The 21,062-nt window shown below is 46.4% G+C and overlaps 1 protein-coding gene across 3 annotated transcripts in view; it reads right to left on the reverse strand.

The window, feature by feature from the left end:
* CHD9 (chromodomain helicase DNA binding protein 9) overlaps window positions 1–21,062 on the reverse strand; it is a 230,587-nt gene that overhangs the window by 163,166 nt on the left and 46,359 nt on the right. For 2 of the 3 annotated variants that reach the window (XM_058674693.1, XM_058674689.1), the window contains exon 1: window positions 18,326–18,744. The exons of the other annotated variant lie outside the window; for it this stretch is intronic. The gene's annotated coding sequence lies outside the window, so the exon portion shown is untranslated. Of the gene's footprint in view, window positions 1–18,325; window positions 18,745–21,062 lie in introns of those variants that run through there. 3 annotated transcript variants of the gene reach the window in all.

Below are 21,062 nucleotides of genomic sequence, written 5' to 3' on the forward strand. Positions count from 1 at the left end.
TCCTTCTCACGGCGCTCTGCTTTGGTAAGCAGCTGCTTGTCCTAATCTTAAAAGGTCTTCAGGAAAAAAGACATTTTGCTGTTTTAGTTGATTAAAAAAAATATCCCCAAGCAGCTCGTTCCATCTCCTTGTGCATCTGTTTCTCTTGCAGTAAAGGATGCAGCCACTGAGAAAAGTTCTAAACCAAGTTAGGAGAGATCAAATACATGAAATGTGAGGGTTGTTTAAAAAAATTAATTCAGTAACCACTCAAGTGCCTGTGATGTGTCAAACGCAATGTCGAATGCTGGGGACACAACAGTGAAAGAGGCAGGTGAGGCCCTCTGGCCTTGTGGCAAATTATTTTGCGAAGTAAACACCCACTCATTAGTTATGCTTATTAATTTTTAAAATTTTATTAACATTTCAGCTTCATTTACTGATCCTGTAGTTGGTGTACTTCAAAAAGCCTGCGAAGGGGCGGGTATTGTGGTACAGTGGGGTGAGCTGCAGCTTGGAGATGCTATCAGGGTACTGGATTAAGTCCAAGCTACTCCACACTTCTGGTCCAGTTTCCTGCTAATGCAACTGGGAGGCACCAGATGATTCTTTGAGAGTGTTGGTCCCTGCCACACACATGGGAAACCTGGATGTAAGAGCCTGCCTCTTGGGCCCAGTGTGATCATCTGGCGGTTAAATCATTGGCTTTTACATGCTCCAGGATCCCATATGGACACCAGTTCGTATCCCAGCTCTCTACTTCCCATCCAGCTCCCTGCTTGTGACCTGGGAAAGCGATGAGGATGTGCCAAAGCCTTGGGACCCTGCACCTGCATTGAAGATCTGAAAGAATCTCCTGGTTTCCAGTTTCAGGTAGGCTCAGCTCCAGCCATTGTGGCCATTTGTGGGAAGTGAACCAGCACATGGAAGATCATTCTCTCTCTCTCTCCTTTTTTCTGTAAATGACTTTCCAATAAAAATAAACTTAAAAAGAAATCACCTAGGCCTAAAGGAAAGCTCTTTTTTAAAAAAAGATCCTGGCTCCTCGCTCCTGGCTTTAGTTGTTGCAACCATTTGGGAAGTGAATCCATGGATGGACGATCTGTGTGTGTGTGTGTGTGTGTGTGTGTGCACGCTTTTTCTATAGATTATCATGCTTTTCAAATAAAGTGTTAAAAATATGCATTTTTTTTATTTGAAAGGCAAAGTGACACAGAGAGAGAGACAGAAAGAGAGAAAAAATTGTCCATTAGCTGATTCACTTCTCAAATGGCTGCAAAGGCCAGGGCTGGGCCAGACCAAGACCAGGAGCCAGGATTCCATCCTGGTCTCCCACATGAGTGACAGGGTTTAAGCATTTAAACCTGTCAGCATGGCCATCTCCTGCTGCTTTCCTAGCCCCGTTAGCAGGAAGCTTGATAATCTTGAACCAGTGTTCCTATGGGAAGTTTGCATTACAGGCAGTGGCTTAACCTAATGCTTGCTGATGTCAGGATCTAAATAGGATAAATCTTAAAGAAAAATGAAGCAAAGGGGTAGTGCAGCAGTGCAGCAAAGCGGCCATCTGTGGAACTGGCATCCTATATGGGCACCAGGCCAAGCTGTGGCCTCTAGTTCTGACTCAGCTCCCTGTGAACGCGCCTGGGAAGGCAGCAGAGTAGAGCCTAAGTGTTTGAGCCCCTGCACACACCCAGGAGAGCTGAAAGAAGCTCCTGGATTCAGACCAACCCAGCCATTTGGGGACTGAATCAGAAGATTCTCTGTCATTCTACCTTTCAAATAAATGAATCTTTTAAAAAACATAAGAAGAAAAAACGGAAAACCTTTATCACTTAGCCTAGTGACCAATACACACTGTAAAAATGCATTTTGTTAATCAACTTTAAAAAAAAATGTTTACTTTATAAACATTGATGCTGTTATATTTCCAGAGGAAACCCATCCCGGGACAGTTTAAATGCATGTTGTATTGTTTCAGCTTCAAAGAAAGAACGAGGGGGGGGGGGGGGGGGAGTAACACAAGAGGTACCTAAATACTCCTTGGTTTCTTTTTTTCTCATTTACAATAACCATGATTATAATTTGGTCACAATCTTAACTTGGGTCCTGGGAAACTTACAAAATTCAGGTATTCTTTTTAGGAATAAAACAACTTAATAATTACTGCAGGGGGCCAGCATTGGCTACTTCTCTACATGCAAGTACTGGCATCCCATATGGGCGCTGGTTCTAATCCCAGCAGCTCCACTGTCCATGCAGCTCCCTGCTTGGGGCCTGAGAAAGCAGTGGAGGACGGCCCATAGCCTTGGGACCCTCACCCACATGAGAGGCTGAGAAGAAGCTCCTGGCTCCTGGCTTTGGATCAGCTCTGCTCTAGGCATTGCAGCTATTTTAGGAGTAAACCAATGCATGGAAGATCTTTCACTCTCCATCTCTCCTTTTCTCTGTAAATCCACCTTTGCAATAAAAACAAATAAATCTTTAAAAAAATAATTACTGCAGTCTTATATTTTTTTAAATTAATGGTAAGAGTTGCATTTGTGTATTTTTGCTAGGGTTGTATATTTAATGTACATAAATGTGATATTTGTTATTTTCATCTCCTTGAAAGGCAGAGTGACAGAGGAAGGATATCCCTATTTGCTGGTTGACTCCCCAGATGCTCCCATGGCCGCTAGGACTGGACCAGGCCAAAGTCAAAGGCCCAGAACTTCATTCCTGTCTCCTTGCTTCAGGCATGAGCTGCAGCACTTAAGCCATCACCTGCTATCTCCTGGGATGCATGAGCAGGAAGCTGGATTGGAAACAGAGTAGCTGGGATTCCAATGGGCACTCTGACATGGGATGAGGGTGTCCCAAGTGCCAGCTTAACCTGCTGCACCATATGCTTGCCGGTAATCTGTGGGGTTTCTGTTCGTTTGTTTCTTGTTTTTGTTTTATTTCAGTGGCAATGTGACACACAGAGAGATCTTCCGCTTACTGCTTTGTTCTCCAAATGCCCAGGGCTGTGCCAAGTTGAAGCTAGGAGCCCAAACTCCATCTGAGTCTTCCACCTGGGTGGCAGGGACCCAAGCTCTTAGGCCATCACCTGCTGCCTTCCAGGAAGCCCGTTATTAAGAAGCTGCATGGAAAGCAAAGTAGCCAGGATTGTACCAGGCACTCAGCTACAGGAGGTAAGCTTCCTAAATGTTGACTTTTGTGCTGAGCCAAATGCCTAGCCCAGGAATATGGAGGCTTTCAAGGGGCACTACCTTTCTTATTAAGACCATGTTGTAGAGCATTTAAGTTTTTATTCAGACATCATTATTATCATCTCTCCCACAGCATTTAGGAACTCAAGAAATGGTTGGATATTTTGATTAAGGATGCATACATTAAGTATGGTCTCTTCCTTTGCAGTGAACCACAGGGTTTCATAGAGGATGCGTTACAACATGCCAACCATGACAATTAATTCCTGGTTATATGACTGAAAATTATTTTTATTGAGCAGTGAGTCATAAAAAAAAGGTTTTTTGCTTAAAATAAACCACAGTAGCCCCTTTCTCTGTTTAACATAAAAATTACGCAGGAGTGGGACAGGAGTCTAGTACGGAAACATGAAATCCAGAAAAATGTTGGGGTCTCCTCAAGTAACATATTTGATTCATCCAGTGTTACAGACCTCTGAGAAACAGCCCACATTCTGTAAAGTATGGTTGAATAATGAACTCGGTAATAGTATGTCACGGTGGGTGTTTAGTCTGGCAGTTAAGACATCAGTTAAAGGAGAGGTGCTGTGGCCCAGTGAGCTATGCAGCTGCCTGCTTCTGCTCCCATCTCTGAGGTTGGAGTCCCTGCTACTCTGCTTCTTATCTAGCTCCTTATTAATGCACCTGACAAAGCAGCAGAAAATGGCCCAAGTGCTTAGGCCCCTGACAAGCATGTGAGACGCCAAGATGTTCCAGGTTCCATATTGTGGCCTGGGTCAGCCCTGCCCATTGTGACCCTTTGGAGAGTGAACTAGCAGATAGAAGATTCTCTCTCTCTCTCTCTCTCTGACTCTGTGTCTCTCCCAAACCCTACAGCCCACACATCACTCTGCCTTTCAAATAAATACATCTTTAAAAAAATAGAGCAGAAACCTGGGTCCCATATTGGAGAGAGTGGGCTTGATGACCAGCTTCCTGCTGGTGCAGACCATGGGAGGCATCAGTGATGGCTTGAAGTCACTGGGTCTCTGGCCCCCAGTGAGAGACCTGCACTGAGTTCCCAGCTCGTGGCTTTGGCCTCCTAACTGCGGACATTTAGGGAGTTGGCCAATGAACAAGAGCTCTCTGTCTCTCAAAGAAATAAATTTAAAGAGTTTTTCAGCAAGGAGAAGATGGCGAGGGAGCCAAGCTAGAAGACTGTCTTGCTGTATGATGCCCTCTACAATGTCACACTGCAACAAGAAGGGCCTCACCTGATGCGTAACAGGTGCCAGTACCATATTCTTAGACTTTCCAGAACTTTGAGCTAAATAAGCCTCTGTGCTTAAAAAAAAAAAAATCACCTGTCTCAATATGTTATAACCGCAGAGAACAGACTAAGACATGACATAAGAACCATCCAGGAAACTTAAAAACTGTCTGCTCCAAAGAAGTATTGATGGGTCTCGGCCTCCGTATGTTTTTAAAGTCCTTTGTATAATTGCTTGGGCAGCCAAGGTGGAGAAGCACTTGAACAGTTACTTGAAAACCACATTCCTATTCTCTCTGTGAGTCCTGGCTAGAGGCAGAAGGAATCCCCAAATGTTCTCTGGACCACTCTGTTCATCTATTTCTAAATACTTGCACCTTTATTGCAAAAGGGCAGAACTCGGCATAAACTGGAGGGAAAATGAAACTCTCAGGTAAAAAAAAGAAAATGCTTCTAAGTTATCCAAGTTCATCTGTTAGTGTCTGTCCCGAAAGCCTCAACCCAAAGGGTGAAGGCCAAGTGCCAGCCCCAGCCCTTTGGGAAGGGAAGCCACCACAGATTCCTTCATTTCAGCTGTGCACAGGAGACAGCGCTAATCAATCAAACAAGCACTCGAGCAGCAAAGGCACAAAAAAACCAAGTTCACAGGAGGAGTGTCCAAATCCCAACCTCCTCCTGGGAAGAAATAGAAACCAAGTGCTTGTGGCCTCAGAAATGCTTGTCCTTAACATTTGTTATGGAACATTCCACGTATTAAGACCTTCCGTATAATTGGGAACTCTGTGTTTTGATACTGACTATGAGATTTCTCTTCAGCCATACAATTAATATAAACTATTTTCCACCAAAATCAGCATGAGAAACGTTAACAAAAACTAGGCTTGTGATGGAAGTCAACTGGAATCTCTTTTCAGTCAGAAAGGCAAATGTCTTCAGAACAGAGGACAATGGATTGAAAGTGGAAACACCTGAGTTGTAATCCAGGCTCTAGCACTAACCAATTGTAACAATCATGAGCAATTTTCTTGCCTATAAGATAATACCTATGCTGGGCCCAGCACAGTAGCCTAGTGGCTAAGTTCTCACCTTGCACACGTCAGGATCCCATATGGACAACTGGTTTGTCTCCCAGCGGCCCCACTTCCCATCCAGCTCCCTGCTTGTGGCTTGGGAAAGCAGTTGAGGACGGCCCAAAGCCTTGGGACCATGCACCTGCATAGTAGACCCAGAAGAAGTTCCTGGCTACTGGCTTCAGATAGGCGCAGCTCTGGCCATTGTGGCCACTTGGGGAGTGAATCAGCACACAGGAGATCTTCCTCTCTGTCTCTTCTCTGTATATCTGACTTTGCAATAAAAATAAATCTTAAAAAAAAAAAAAGATAATACCTATGCTACTTGCCTCACATTGCTTCTGATTCTTAGATAATGTTCACAAGTGTTTTCTGAAAATACTAAAGTATATAAATAAAAAAGATTTTCTTGTACATAAAATTTAAACAAAATAAAAGCCAGCAGTTACGGTAATTAGAACTATTGGCTTAGACAGGCTATACCAAGTGCCCAGCCAAGTGCTAAGCCATAAAAACAAAACAACAACCAACCCACCATCAGTCAATACTTGATTAGAGACAACTCTGCATATAAACCCCACTAGGCAAACTCGTCCTATCAGACTGCAATAGTCGGCAGACCAGCACAGGGCAAGCCAACAGGCGCCTCGAGAGCAGGAAGAGGAACATATGAAATTCCACTTAGGCACTCTCAAAATTCTGTTACCAGCCCAGCTCCAACATGTCTGCCGAGGAAATCCAGGCCAAGGAAGGAACTGCTTCCACTCAGACACCCTCTTCTCAGTTCACACGAAGGCAACACACTTGGAACACCTGCAAGTGAGCAAGCTTCCCTTCAAGACATTTTCAGTAAATGAGAAGATCCAGAAAGTTCAAAGTTGGAAGCAGTATTTCAGGTGGTTGTAGGACGGCTTCAACTGGGAGACCGTCTGTCGCCCGACTTCTCACGGCTGGAATCCACGTTTAAGGGGTCTGGATGAGGATATCTGGGACAGGTGTGGGTCACAATCGTGTGTGGTTTAGGCAATGCTGGAGCCACATGCGGCTCTACTTCCCTTCTCTATTAGTAAGACACAAAAATACCTATGCAGGGTTAGTAACCTGAATCTTGGAATTTAAACACACATCCACGCCATCATATATTATAACAAAACATAGCTAACTTTTTAATGCCAATGCAGCACTCTTCAAACCTGCTCAAGTGGCAGGGCACCTAAAAGTGAGAGATCTCTGTGAAATGTTGACACATTTTATCAAGTCATATGGACAAAGGAAGTGTCTTTTTTACGACTACATTGTGTATGAGCAACATAATATCAGAAATCAGAAACATCATCCAAACAAAGAAAGCAAATCAAGGCAAACATGCCATTGAACTGGATAACGTGATGAATGTTCCCATAATGTTAATAGGCCACATGTTCATTTGCTGTATGCCTGAAGTTAGAGCAACTCTGAGCAGACAAGCAGCAGGAAGCAAACGGAGAGAAGATTTGCCACTCAGATGAGCCGCAGGTCTCATAGTTTGTAAAACTCTGTTAATAACACCTTATGCTAGAGCTAATCCAGAATTTGAAACTTTTTTTTAAAAGTGAGGAAACCTCAAAAAGGTTTGAAAGAACCCAAAAGCTTCTGATTGAAGTCCAAGAGGAAAAACAGAAACGCAGAAGCCCCCAAAGAGAAAGCAGAAGGAACAGCAAGTTCAGGTTCCACAAGCCCTGGGATCCCCCAGCTCCACTTGCCTCGCAGGCATCTCAGAAGATGTAACGGGCTTGGAAGAGATTCTGGACCCCTCAAAGTTCAGCACCCCTCTTCTGGTAGAGGAAGAAACTGAAACTGCAGACGCCAGGGGTTTACCCAAGGTTGCACAGTTTGTGGGAGCATCAGGGATCCGGCCTATTACTTCTAGGTCAGCATTTGCCAGCATGCCAACAAGTCCACTCAGATGTTGCCCTTTTCTCCAAACTAAACTGTTAGTTGATAAATCAGACGAGGCAGAACGTTGGTGCAGAGGCCAACTGCCTAAGAAAAGCTGGACCTTCTCAAGCTGTCAAGTTGATCAGTTGCCCCCCTTTTACCCACCTTTCTTATCATACTCCATGCTGAAACCAGGAGCTGTTTATGTGAACCAAGTATACACTGGCCTGCAGGGTGTGTCTGACTGTGTCTTGTATTAGTTGCCAGCATTTAGAAATCAATATTTTGCCTAAAAATTTGGGTCTCCAGCTTCTATGGGAAAAAAAACTGAAAAATTTCTAGCAACTCTGAATTCTCACACACAAATGATAGCAATCCCAGGAGTTAAACAGAGGGGAGTATGCTCCAGTTTGCAATGTCCCTACCAGTCCCGACTGTCCTATATCTGCTTGTGTCCACCACTGCCTGGATGCTATGAGCTTCTGAGTTTGTGACCAATGGGCTAGAGTTTATGCAACAGTTCTGAGAAGTGAACATTAGGGAACAACAAAGAAGTTGGGATACAGATTGAGTGAACAATCCAATTTCGAAAGATGGGGCAGATGCCATCATAAATAATGCCTTTCTCCAACACTGAAGGAAACTTTCCCAACTTGCTTATCTATATTTTTGAAGGACTTTTGATGAATCATAGATGAACAGGGCTACAAGTCCCAGAACTGACTCCCCATGTGTCTCCATTTATACTACTGTCTACATCCCAACTCTCCGACCCTCAGGACAGGCATCATTAAGCCACACAGCAACCAGGGCCCGGAATCCCGGTGCAGCCAACTCAGCAGCAGCGTTAGGAGGACCCGGCTGTGAGCTCCAGGACCGTCCCCAGGACTGAGCAACCAGAGCCCAGGGGGAGAAATATAACAGCTGTATTTCTGTCCTGCAGCCAACATTGGAAGCCCAGGCTCTCACCTCCCATTCCACACTCGTGCATTTTCCAACATTTATCGCCTCACAGCCTGCCTCTTTTTTTTTTTTTTTTTTTTAAGATTTTATTATTACTGAAAAGCCGGATATACAGAGAGGAGGAGAGACAGAGAGGAAGATCTTCCATCCGATGTTTCACTCCCCAAGTGAGCCGCAACGGGCCGGTACGCGCCAAACCAATGCCGGGACCAGGAACCTCCTCCAGGTCTCCCACGCGGGTGCAGGGTCCCAAAGCCTTGGGCCGTCCTCTCCTGCTTTCCCAGGCCACAAGCAGGGAGCTGGATGGGAAGTGGAACTGCCGGGATTAGAACCGGCGCCCATATGGGATCCCGGGGCTTTCAAGGCGAGGACCTTAGCCGCTAGACCACGCCGCCGGGCCCACAGCCTGCCTCTTGTTCAGTCACCTCACTCCCTGCTCTCATTGCTTAAGGAAGTATCAGATAAACAAATCCAGACTGAGGTTTGAATAGTGGATGTCCAAGTAGGCTATTTTAACCTAAATGCATGTATTATTAACAACAGGATGTTAGAGATCATGATTAGCAGGTATAAAGGACATTTTGGAGTTTAGAAATCCTGACCATCAAATTATAATGGTCACCATCCCCTCATCTCCACTCCTTCAGAACTTCGTTCAAATCCTACTTTCTTGGGCCCGGAGCAGTAGCCTAGTGGCTAAAGTCCTCGTGTTGCATGCACTGACCGGTTCGTGTCCCAGCCACCCCCGCTTCCCATCCAGCTCCCTGCCTGTGGCCTAGGAAAACAGTCGAGGACGGCCCAAAGCCTTAGGACCCTGTACCCATGTGGGAGACCCGGAGGAGGCTCCTGGCTTCTGGCTTTGGACTGGCTCAGCACCAGCCACTGCGCTCACTTGGGGAGTGAATCAATGGACAGGAGATCTTCCTCTCTGTCTCTCCTCCTCTCTGTATATCTGACTTTGCAGTGGAAATAAATAAATCTTTTTTAAAAAGAAAGAAAAAAAGTTTTGATGCTATCTTTTACATATATTTCTTTGACAATGAATAGACCCATTTTCTTTCCTAAATATTTCAGAGAATTACACTCCTGTGTTTCCTTCTTCCTCTTCTTTTTAAGGTCTGGAATAGATACAGGGTTGCCCATTTGGAAAACAAGGTGATGAATGGGATGATCTTATTTTTCTCCCTAATATGCTGTACTGTAGCCATACCAGATGTACAGTGGTGGTGATGGCCAGGGAGGTGTGTGGCAACTGCCTCTTGAACAAGATTATTAACCTCTTCTTTTTCTTTCAGCTAATAATAACGGGGCTCCATTTTTTCCTGAAATATGACTCCAGTAAATACAAGAAAAAAAAACAAATTTCAAAAACAGGTAAATGCTACAGATCTCTACAGCACTTTCTTCTAGCTGTCCCTGGGAAAACAGCTGCTTATAAATTTTGTTGTTGGTGCTGATGGAGTTTACACCTTTTGGTTACACTTAGAATCTCACAAACAGCACACTTGGAAGACTGGCTTATTTCTCAGATACAAACATCATAAAGCCCTTTCAGATTCAAGTGCACTGACCTTGTACCAAAGTCAGAACCCAAATGGCTGATGGATCCCAGTTTAGATTTGTGGTGGCAATACATGTGCCTTTTGTATAGAAGTCACTGACCAATGTGCCAAGCGGAGGCATGAGGGCTGGGTGGTAGGGGGAGAGAATGATACGAAACAATTTCAGCACACGGAGATGACCTATTCAGAACCGTTCTTAACCACTGTTGTGATTAGAGAGCAATCACCAGAAAGAATGTAAGACCCAGAGCAGGTAGGCCTAGGTTAACAATTCCCGACCAGAGGAGGATGGCAGAGACACAGGCCTGGCTCCCTTTCTAGGTACTTAGGAAACTTCCTGAACATAGACTCATAACACAACCTCAAACCCAGCAAGTACTAAAAGCAAGCAAAAGTACTAAAAGCAAGCAAAGCAAAGTACTAAATTCTCATGTATCGCAACACACGCACAAGGTTAGTAGTATCACCAATATTGGCAAAAACTTTGGAAAAGAATACAATGACCCATTTTAGGTTTAGTCAAATTATGGAATATGCAGGCAACAGAATATAACCATTTTTTTTAAATGATGCACTCTTTATGAGTTAGAATGACTGCCAATGAGAACAACAAGTTGTAGAATAACAGAGACCACCAAGAAGGGGGCGGCATGAGAAGAAAGGCAGGAAAAGAACATATAATGCAACCATGAACTATCCGTATACATAAGAAACTGAAACTTGGGACTTGTTATAGAAAGGGCATCGATAATGTACAACCTTATATATTTACATATTCGAGAAGCATGGAGGTAGAGGCCTGATTTCTTTGATCATTCCCTAAAGCCCACACAGCCTAGAACAGAACAGGAGGAAGTCAGGAGCCAGGGATTCAGTTCACGTTCCCGACATGAATGTTTGCTCCCAGGATCTGCATTAGCATGAAGGTGGAACCTGGAACCAATAGTGGGCACCCAGATACTCCTGTGTAGGACACTGGCATGTAAAAGGTTGGGCTAAACACCCACGTGAGCTTATGAATGTTGAACCTCCAAAATGTAATTCATACTCAAAACGAACAGGGCGCATAGCCTTTAGCATAGTAATTAAGATCTTACTGGGGACATTCACACATTCACATCCCATACAGAAGCACTGGGGTTAGAGTCCCAGCTCCTCTCCCACTTTCAGTTTCCTGTTAAAGTGTACTCAGGAGGCAGCAGATGCTTCCTCAACGACTTGGGCTCTTGCCACCCACACGGAAGGAGCCCAGGCTGAGTGTCCAGTTCCTGGCTCTTGCCTGGTCTAACCTAAGCTGTTAAGGGAATCTGAGGAACAAACCAATAAATGGGAACTGTCCTGTCTGCTTGACGTTATTTCTGTGCCTTTCAAACAAATGGAATAAATGAAAGATGCAAAATATATGTGAAAAATATATTTAAATTTGGCTGGTAATTTGGCACAGCAGGGAAAGCCGCCACCTGTGATGCTGGAAACCCACATGATGCCAGTTTATGCCTCCCCACTCCATTTCCGACCCAGCTTCCTGCTAATGGCCAGAGGAGGGTAGCCCAAGAGCTAGGTCCTCTGCCACCTATGTGGGGAGTGGGAATGAAGTTTTAGCCAGGTGCAGCCCTTGGGGAGTAAACCAGTGAGTGAGAGATCTTCCGTAACTTCCTCTCTTTCTGTTAACTCTGCCTTCGAAATATCTTTTAAAATAAAATAAATAAAATTAATATCTTAGGAGCAATACAACTATGGAAAATTAATTATAAAATTAATTACACCCTTCCTAATCTAGGAGTTCATTGGAAAAAGGAGTTCACTGTAAATTTCTTGCACTAGTTGCGCAGGTTTGATTTTTTTTCAACAAAGATTAGCTAAAGAGAGATAGAAAGAGAGAGAGAGAGAGGCTGGTGCTGTGGTGCAGATTGGACTGCTACTTACAACACTGGCCCCCCGGTCACTGCATCTGAAAAAGCAGCAGAAGATGGCCCAGTCCTTGGGTCCCCGCCACCCGTATCAGAGACACAGAGGGAGTTCCTGGCTCCTGGCTTTTGCCTGGCCCAGTCCTACCTGTTTGGGGGCATTTGAGGGGTGAATTAACAAGCGGAAGAATTCCACCCCACCCCACTCCCCTGGCACTCTATCTTTCAAATAAATGAAAAATAAGCAAATCTTAACAAAAAGGAAAAAGAGTGTCTTGCTTTGGAGTGATGAGTTGGTGATTCCAACCAGAGGCTGTGCAGGCAGGGGGATGAGCCAAGACCACCTGCTTCAGAGGCACACTCACACTGGCTGGAAAGTCAGGGCAGAGGGGAGATTCCTTCTATAGTCGTATCATGAAGTGAGGTTCCAGCATTGGCAATGCAGACCTCACAGTGCCGCAGGAGCCACACAGGACATTTTCTAACAGAAAGTGGCCAACTGCTTGTAGTGGTTAAATACCTGGGGAAACACTGACATGTTAAAGCGCACCCTCTCTTTTCTCCAAATATTCAAGAAAAGAAACACCCCCATCCTCACCCCTGTCCCGACCGACTCTTGGAACAAAGCGTAGCCTCTTGCGGACTCCCAGCAAACAACATATTTCCTCAACTGAGGCCGGACAAGCATCATGTGCATCAAGAGGTGCTACAAGCCAACACATTGCACATCACAACACTAACACATTAGTCCTGATCTAACTCTTCCTGAGTTCAGGATCTTCACTGGTTAGGCCTTAGTTGGCCCCCACTGTAAAAAGAGGCATTGGAAGGGCCCGGTGCAATAGCTCAGTGTCTAACTCCTTCCCTTACATGTGCCGGGATCCCATGTGAGCAATGGTTCATGTCCAAGCTGCTCCACTTCCCATTCGGCTCCCTGCTTATGGCGTGGGAAGGAAGTAGAGGATGGTCCATAGCCTTGGGATCCTGTATCCATATAGGCTTCTAGCTTCTGGCTCCTGGCTTTGGACCAGCTTAGCTCCGGCTGTTGTGGCCACTGGGGGAGTGAACCAGCAGACTGAAAATCTTCCTCTCTGTTTCCTTCTCTCTGTAAATCTGACTTTTCAATAAAAAAATCAATAAATTTTTAAAGAGTGACCTCACCTAACTTCCAGGGCTGCTGTGATGACTAAAACCTAACAAGGATACAAATACATTTTTAAAACCTGGAAGACTCTTGAGACCAATGTATAACAAACACGCACAGGACAAAAAGCCTTTGGAAATAATGGTGCCATTTTCAGAGAAGTATATGTCAACTTCTGAAAAAAAACAAATCAGAACTTTCTAGTTGTGTTCCCTCTTTTGGGTAAATGAGAGCTGGACCAATGGCCTCTCTGAACCTTAGTTTCCTCAATGCAAGATGGGGATGATGCAGACTACTGAACAAGAGGCTGTGAGAATTAAACAATGTAACCTCACAGAGTGCTAGGCACAAGGAGAACTCAGAGGGACGAATGCACTCAGCCTGCACTTTGTGTCAGAGACCATGTTTTCAGTCAAGGGACACTTCATCAATCGGCTCATTCATGAAATTCCACCATCTGCTCCACTTTTCTGCAAACGTAAACTTTTTCTAAAAGTAGAGTCTGCGCATTACAGTAATGTTGAGTGCAAGGTAAGTATCTTAGTCAAAAAGAGCGAGTCTGAGAATGGGCTGTTGGGCACCATGGTTAAAATGTTCCCTGATGGGGCCAGTGTGGTAGCACAGCCTATTAACCCTCTCCCTGCGGTGTCAGCATCCCATTTGGGTGCCAGTTCCAGTCCCAGCTGCTCCACTTCTGATCCAGCTGCCTGCTAATGGTGCGGGAAAACAGAGGAGGATGGGCCCTTGCACCCCTATAGGAGACCCAGAAGCAGCTCCTGGCTCCCAGCTTTGGATCAGTCCGGTTCTGGCCTTAGCAGTTATTTGGGAAGTGAATCAGTAAGTAGAAGAGCTCTATGTGTATTGGTGTGCATGTGATTCTTTTAAGTAAAATAAATAAGCTTTAAAAAAAAAATAATGCTGGGCCCAGCGGTGTGGTCTAGTGGCTAAAATCCTCACCTTGAACGCCCTGGGATCCCATATGGGCACTGGTTCTAATCCCAGCAGCTCCACTGCCCATCCAGCTCCCTGCTTGTGGCCTGGGAAAGCAGTTGAGGACGGCCCAAAGCCTTGGGACCCTGCACCCGTGCGGAAGACCCGGAAGAAGTTCTTGGCTCCTGGCTTTGGATCGGCTCTGCACCAGCTGTTGCGCTCACTTGGGGAGTGAATCATGGGATGGAAGATCTTCTTCTCTGTCTCTCCTCCTCTCTGTATATCTGACTTTGTAATGAAAATACATAAATTTTTAAAAAGAAAATAATGCTGTCTGGGGCATTTGCACCCCATTCCTGAATTCCAACTCCGTGTCAATGTGCACCGGGGAAGTAGCAGATGATGGCTTGAATAACTGGGTCCCTGCCATCATTCAGGAGACTCAGTTTTGGCCAGGTCCAGCCCTGGCCATTGCGGATGTTTAGGGAGTGAGCCACAGGGTGGGAACTCTCTATCTCTGTCATCTTTCTGCCTTTCAAGCAAAGAAAACAAGTGCAAAGATAACCATCTAGAGATGGCCTGCTTAGGTCTGTAGGGCAGTGCAGCCACTTCCTAGCTAGCTGATGCAGGAAACATGGATCTCTGTATCTTAGTTTTTCTCATCTGTAAGCATTCTGTAAAATTCTGCCATTAATTTGAGCATAATGATTTTGTCACATTTCATACTTAACGGGAATACAGTGATGAACAAGGCAGGCTTGAAAAATGTATTTATTTACTTACTTGCTTATTCCTTTTGGAAGACAGAGCGACAGAAAGGGCGAGGGAGACTTTTCATCCACTGGTTGACTCCCCAGTGTCTGAGACAACCGGGGTGAGGCTAGCCCAAAGCAGGAGACTAAAACTCAGCCCCAGTCCCCCACGAGGGTGGCAGGGACCCAAGTGTTCAAGCAATCATCACCTGCTAACTCCCAGAACGTGCATTTGGCATTAGCAGGAGGCTGCAATTAGGAGCAGAGAGTCAGGACTCAAACCCAGGCAACTCTGATACGGGTTACAAGGGTACAAGATGGTGTCTTACTGCTGCACTAAGCTTCTGCCCCAATAACACAGTTTTGATCTCTGCCCTCATGAAGCTGGAATAAATAAATCACCTACCATTTATCTTACAGCTAGAGAGACTAACAACCAAAGGGATAAAGTGACCCCAGAAAGGCCACTAGACTAGGTAATGGGAGACCACGAGAGAAGACCAGCCAGAACAGGTGAGAAAGTTCCACATTACAAGCTACTGTTCCTCCTTGCCCCATCCAGGGCAATCAGCATCATCCGGTTCCAGCCTTCTGGATACTTAAGAGCCCTGGAAGTATCAGAGTAGATTCCAGAAGTTAGCAGGGATCGGCCCAGTAAGTCTGCACACTCCTGCCCTCCACCCTCTTGCTCCATCTCAGTTCTTAGAATGTGCTCTTCCTGACCTACACACATGTGGTTCTTTCTGCCAATTTCAAATTGGAGTTCATGATAAATACCACGTGAAAACGCCCTACCTCCTCCCATACCACTGGCATTTTCCCTTGTGCGTATGAATCTTACACAAGAACAACAGTTGGGTCACTCAGAGGTCTCACGAACAGGGGTAGAACTGGGCTCTCTGGGACCTGACTGGTAACACCATCACTTAGGATTCTCTTTACCAAGAGAAACGTAATTAGGAATTTCAAGTTAGGTATGAGGCCTTGGGAGAGATGCATACACCTGAATTATGCTCAACTTTCAGTATAATTAGGTTCTTGATGAACCCAATTCTGCTCCTGCAGTTGCCCAATTTCCTTCCTTCCTCCCTTTCATACAACCAACTAGCATGTACCGTGCACCAGGCAGCAACTGCTTAAGTTTACATTCTGATTTTAAAATCATGCTCTAGGGCCCGGGACCATGGCCTAGTGGCTAAAGTCCTCGCCTTGAATGCCCCAGGATCCCATATGGGTGCCGGTTCTAATCCCAGCAGCTCCACTTCCCTTCCAGCTCCCTGCTTGTGACCTGGGAAAGCAGTCGAGGACGGCCCAAAGCCTTGGGACCCTGCACCTGTGTGGGAGACCTGGAGGAAGTTCCTGGCTCCTGGTTTTGGATCGACAAAGCACCGGTTGTTGCGCTCACTTGGGGAGTGAATCATCAGACTGAAGATCTTCCTCTCTGTCTCTCTTCCTCTCTGTATATCTGATTTTGCAATCAAAATAAATAAATGTTTAAAAAAAATCATGCTCTACTCCCATCTGTGGGTTTTATCCAGATGGTGATAAGCACACATCTTTTCTTGATATAAAGGACTGAAAGGGTGTGTGACCCAACTGGGGGCTATATGTGGCTGCCTGTTAGACGTGGTGGGTCATCACGTAGCCAGAGGCTCCAGTTTCGATTCACACTTGTAAACACCTCCGAGGCAGGCCCTCCCATGATGCACATACTGAACAAATAAAATAATCCACTCACACAGCAAGGGAGGGCATGCGTGTGACAACTATCCAAAGAAAATGCTATGTCACTATGCATAATTACACATCTCTAATATAATATATGCTCATGCCCTCTGATGAAGTAGTAGTACAAACGGGTGTTTAACCTAGCGGGATAAAATGCCTATAGTCCATATTGGAATACCGGCGGGTTCAAGTCCTGGCTCTGCTTTTGTTGGGTATTTTCTGCTAATGAGGATCCTTGGCTTGAGAAGTTGGGTCTCTGCTACCCAGTGTGGAATACCTAGACTGAGCTCCTGGTTCCTGGCATCACCTGGTCCAACCTCTGTCATTGCAAGCATTCGGGCAATAAATCAGTGGATGGCAGTCCTATCCCTCCGTTCTCCTCTCCCTTAAACAATAAGAAGGCATGCTCATATAACAGATTAGAGACTTAGACCTATAATGAATTTCCAAGGCCACAGAGATACTAAGTAGATCAAAGTGTGAACACTCTCCCACTCAAAAGAAATAGGAGTAATCAAACAATATAGCTTCTTCCAGATTTGAAACCCAAGGGTAAAGCTTAGCTCGACTTTGAATATTTTAATCCCTTTACCCATGGCACCTGCCTTACGCTCACATCTAGAGTACACAAGACTGTGCAGGCAGCAACTGCACAAAGGACCCCCAGACAACCTAAAGAAGGAGGACCAGCAGGTGCTCGGCATCCTATGTTGGCACTGGTCTGAGTCCTGGCTGCATCACTTCGGGTCCAGCTCCCTGCTAATGGCCTGGGAAAGTAGCAGAAGATGACCCAAGCGCTTGAGCACCCACGTGGGAGATCCAGAAGAAGCTCCTGACCTGACCTGGCCCAGTTGCAGCCATTGAGGCCATCTGGGGGAGTAATCCAGCAGACGGATGCTCTGTTGCCTGCTTTCCTCTGCCCTCCCTCCTCTTTTTTTTTTTTAAACTCTGCCTTTCAAATGAATAAGTAAATCTTGAAAAAAAAAAAAAAAAGTCGAAGCCATTTTGCGGGTAATTCGGGATGGGAACTTGTTCTTCCCTGGAAGAAAGTTTCCACATTCTCCCGCTGAGTCATCTGGGCTGATCCCACTGTTTGCAGTGTTTCTCACCTTTCCCCTTCCCGTGGGCAGCGATGTCAGCCAGCCACAGTCCTTCACCGCCGGATCCCCAGCAGCCGCTCGCTGGGGGCCTGGCGCGCGGAGCCGGGAGGGGGGTGGCTGTCAGCTTCCCCGGCTGACTCAACCCACCGCCTCCTCGCTGCCCCGCGGACAGCCTCTAGCCTCCTAACTTTCCATTTCCAGGCCTCTCCGGTCGTTTCCCGGAGTGGAAGGACCCCGCCCTGCTGCCCAGGGCGCCCACTCTGCTGCCCCAGGGTGCCAGGGCACCGTGCCCGCTAGCCTGGCGGGTTCTCTCGCAGGACCATTCGAAAGCGCTGTAATGGAAGAGTTCAGAATATAGGTCAAGGTGCTCTCGGAAGGGCCCAGGGGAGGGATCACCTGACTCCGAGGTGTGTGACTCAGCGGGAAGAGAAAGGAAGAGAAGGGGCGGAGCCGGAATCTCCTGGCCTGCGGGGAGGCTGCAGGAGGAGGTCGGGTTGCCTCTGTCTGGCTGATTGGCAGGGCCAGGGGGAGGAGGAAGCTTCAGGAGACCGCAGGAAGGGTATAGTGACCTCTGATGACCTCTCTAGGGTGGTGTCCAAATCCACTCCGGGGCAGGCTGTCACCCTGGTTGCAGCGAAACCACGCCCCTCTGAAACCTTCACTGTGGCTGCGAACACCTCCTCGGCCGCCTCCCCGCCAAAGTGAGAAACCACCAAACGGAGGCGGCGCTCATCCCTCCAAGCCTCCCACCACGCAAGCGTCCTGAAAGGCCTGCCCCTGGTAGAGCCCCTTCGTGTGCCCCCCGGCTAATTCCCAATAGAAAAAGAACGAACCCATCTCCTCGCAAGCGTCCTCCCGGCAGGAGCCTCCCTTCCAAGGTGTGGCCGTGGCGGCGGCGGCTGCTGCTGCTGCTGGGCTGGAGCAGCAGCTGCTCTGTCTGCGCTTCACTTCCTCTGGCTCCAGCTGCAGGTTCCTCCAGGCCAGGCAGGGAGTTTCCTCATTGCTTTGGGCCCAGGCCTTGTGAGCCGGCCACCCCCAGCTGCTCACCACCCTCTGTGGGTAGCGCGGCTGGGACTCCCTGGTTCCATGAGTCAGAGCCAGGCTGGAGACAGACAGCAGGCTGCCTTTATTAAATCAGCCTCCTGCCCCGCACACACCACTCAGGGAAGCTATAATTACTCGTTTGGCCGGCTCTGAGGACGGAGCCACAGAGACTTGCCTGGGAGGGCTGTTTCCTGGTTTCTGCGTTTGTCTAGTGCACCTCGGGTTTGGAAATAAGAATAACAGCCATGGGTTAAGGACCTGTTACGTAAATGTCAGATGTTTTGCAGATGGGATGGGGTGCACTGGGCCTGGACAGAAAGGCAGATTGCTAGAAAAATCTCTGTGTGGAAGCTGCCAGGACTTTCTTGCTCTAGTTTGTTTTCAATGCCTCCTGGGTGATTCCCAGGGTCAAACACTTGAGGCAGGCTGCTCCTTGTTGATGCTGTCGGTTTACAGCAGATAAGAGGAAAGGCAATCAAACTCCGGGGCCTTTAGGTCAGGCCTGTTTAATCCTTTAGGCAGCAGAGACACAAAATCTCAGGTTGCCCAGGCTACGGAAACACTTGAAACCTGAAAACACAGTCTGCTCCAAAATAGAAAATAAACCCACAGAAGCGAAATAGGATAGGCAAACTTCACTAACTGCTCAAGTTAGTATCTCAGGGTTCGTTCGCTGGTTTAATTCACCCATTCCTACAAGCCGACATTTCATTCCTTCAACAAATGTTGGTTGATTGCTTCTCGGCTTTAGGCACAAATGCAGGCATCAAGGATGTGTAAGAGCTAAACCAAGGAAAGACACAGAGAACCAAGCAATCCAAGACTCCTGCCCTATAGGGCCACTGATCGACATAATAATAAGCAAATTATACGGTATAATAGGGAACATAGGTGTGATTAAAATGGGAAAAAATAGACCAGGGCTAGGAGGATTATTGCTAAGGAGGAATTCATAAACCTCTCATGACATTTAACAGTAATTTGCAGGTTGGTTTCTTCACTGTGATAGTTCTCCAGTCTGCATGATGACTGCTATGAAATCATAATCAGTCATAAATAAAATGAGTTAGATGTTGTAGCATTGCATATAAAGCCCCTCTGTGACACCAGCATCCCCAAAGAGGCACTGGTTCGAGTCCCAGCTGCTCAATTTCAGATCCAGCTCCCTACTAATGTCCCTGGGAAAGCATCAGAAGATGACCCAAGTCCTTGGGCCCCTGCCACCTTTGTAGGAGACCTGGATGAGATTCCTGGCTTGTGACTGCCGCCTGGCTCAGCACCAGCCACTGTGGCCATCCAGGGCATAAAATCGCGGATGAAAGATCTCTTCCTCTCTGAATTTCAAATAAATAAATGTTACCTTTTTGGAAAAGATAACTGGATGGCTGGCCCAGTGGTGTAGCAAGCTAATCCTCAGTATACAATGTCAGCATTCCATATGGGAACCAGTTTGTGTCCCAGCTGCTCCACTTCTGAAACAGCTTCCTGCACCCGCGTGGGAGGCCTGGAAGGGGCTCCAGGCTCCTGGCTTTGGATTGACTCAGCTCTGGCTAGTTGTGGCCATTTGGGGAGATGGACCAGCAGATGGAAAATCTCTCTTTCTCTCTCTAATTCTGCCTTTCAAACAAACAAACAAACAAAATTTAAAAAAAAACTTAAAGTAAAAAAGAAGCTGTGAGGTAGTGATTAAGGAGTAAGATGTCAAATGCCACAGTTTAGATCGTGGCTCTGTCATTTACTACTTGTGTGAATCTGGGAAGGATACTTAGTTTCAGTTCCCCATCTGCAACACAGGGGTAAGTGGGACCTACATTATAGGGTTTCTGGATGATTAAATGAAATAATGAAAGTAAAGGTGTTAGTTAACATAGCACCTGGCACTTAGGAAACACTCAATAAATGTTATCTATAATTACTGTGGCATTGTTGCTCTTTTGATGATGATGATGATGACGATGATAATGATGAGGTACAAACGTTGAGCTGGGTACTGGGGACTAAGACAGTGACATGGTCCCAGGTGGTACAGGCATTGCAAGCAAAAAATCCCTTCATACATCTTCACACCCCCCTCCTTGTAGGATTCATCTTCATTGCACTACTGCCCATTATAGACCCAATAAACATGAAGAGACCACTGTGAGACAGCATTCAATACCCTTTCAGTTGGCAAAAACGAAGTCTGGGGCCCAGCGCAGTGGCCTAGTGACTAAAGTCCTCACCTTGAACGTACTGGGATTCCCCATATGGTCGCCGGTTCTAATCCCAGCAGCCCCGCTTCCCAACCAGCTCCCTGCTTGTGGCCTGGGACAGCAATAGAGGATGGCCCAAAGCCTTTGGACCCTGTACCCGTGCAGGAGACCTGGAGGAAGAAGTTCCTAGCTCCTGGCTTCGGATCAGTGCAGCTCTGGCCATTGTGGTCACTTGAGGATTGAATCATTGGATGGAAGATCTTCCTCTCTGTTTCTCCTCCTCTCTGTATATCTGACTTTGCAATAAAAATGAATACACCTTAAAAAAAAAAAA

Source organism: Ochotona princeps, chromosome 16, assembly GCF_030435755.1.
Source record: "Ochotona princeps isolate mOchPri1 chromosome 16, mOchPri1.hap1, whole genome shotgun sequence".
NCBI classification, from domain to species: Eukaryota; Metazoa; Chordata; class Mammalia; order Lagomorpha; family Ochotonidae; genus Ochotona; species Ochotona princeps.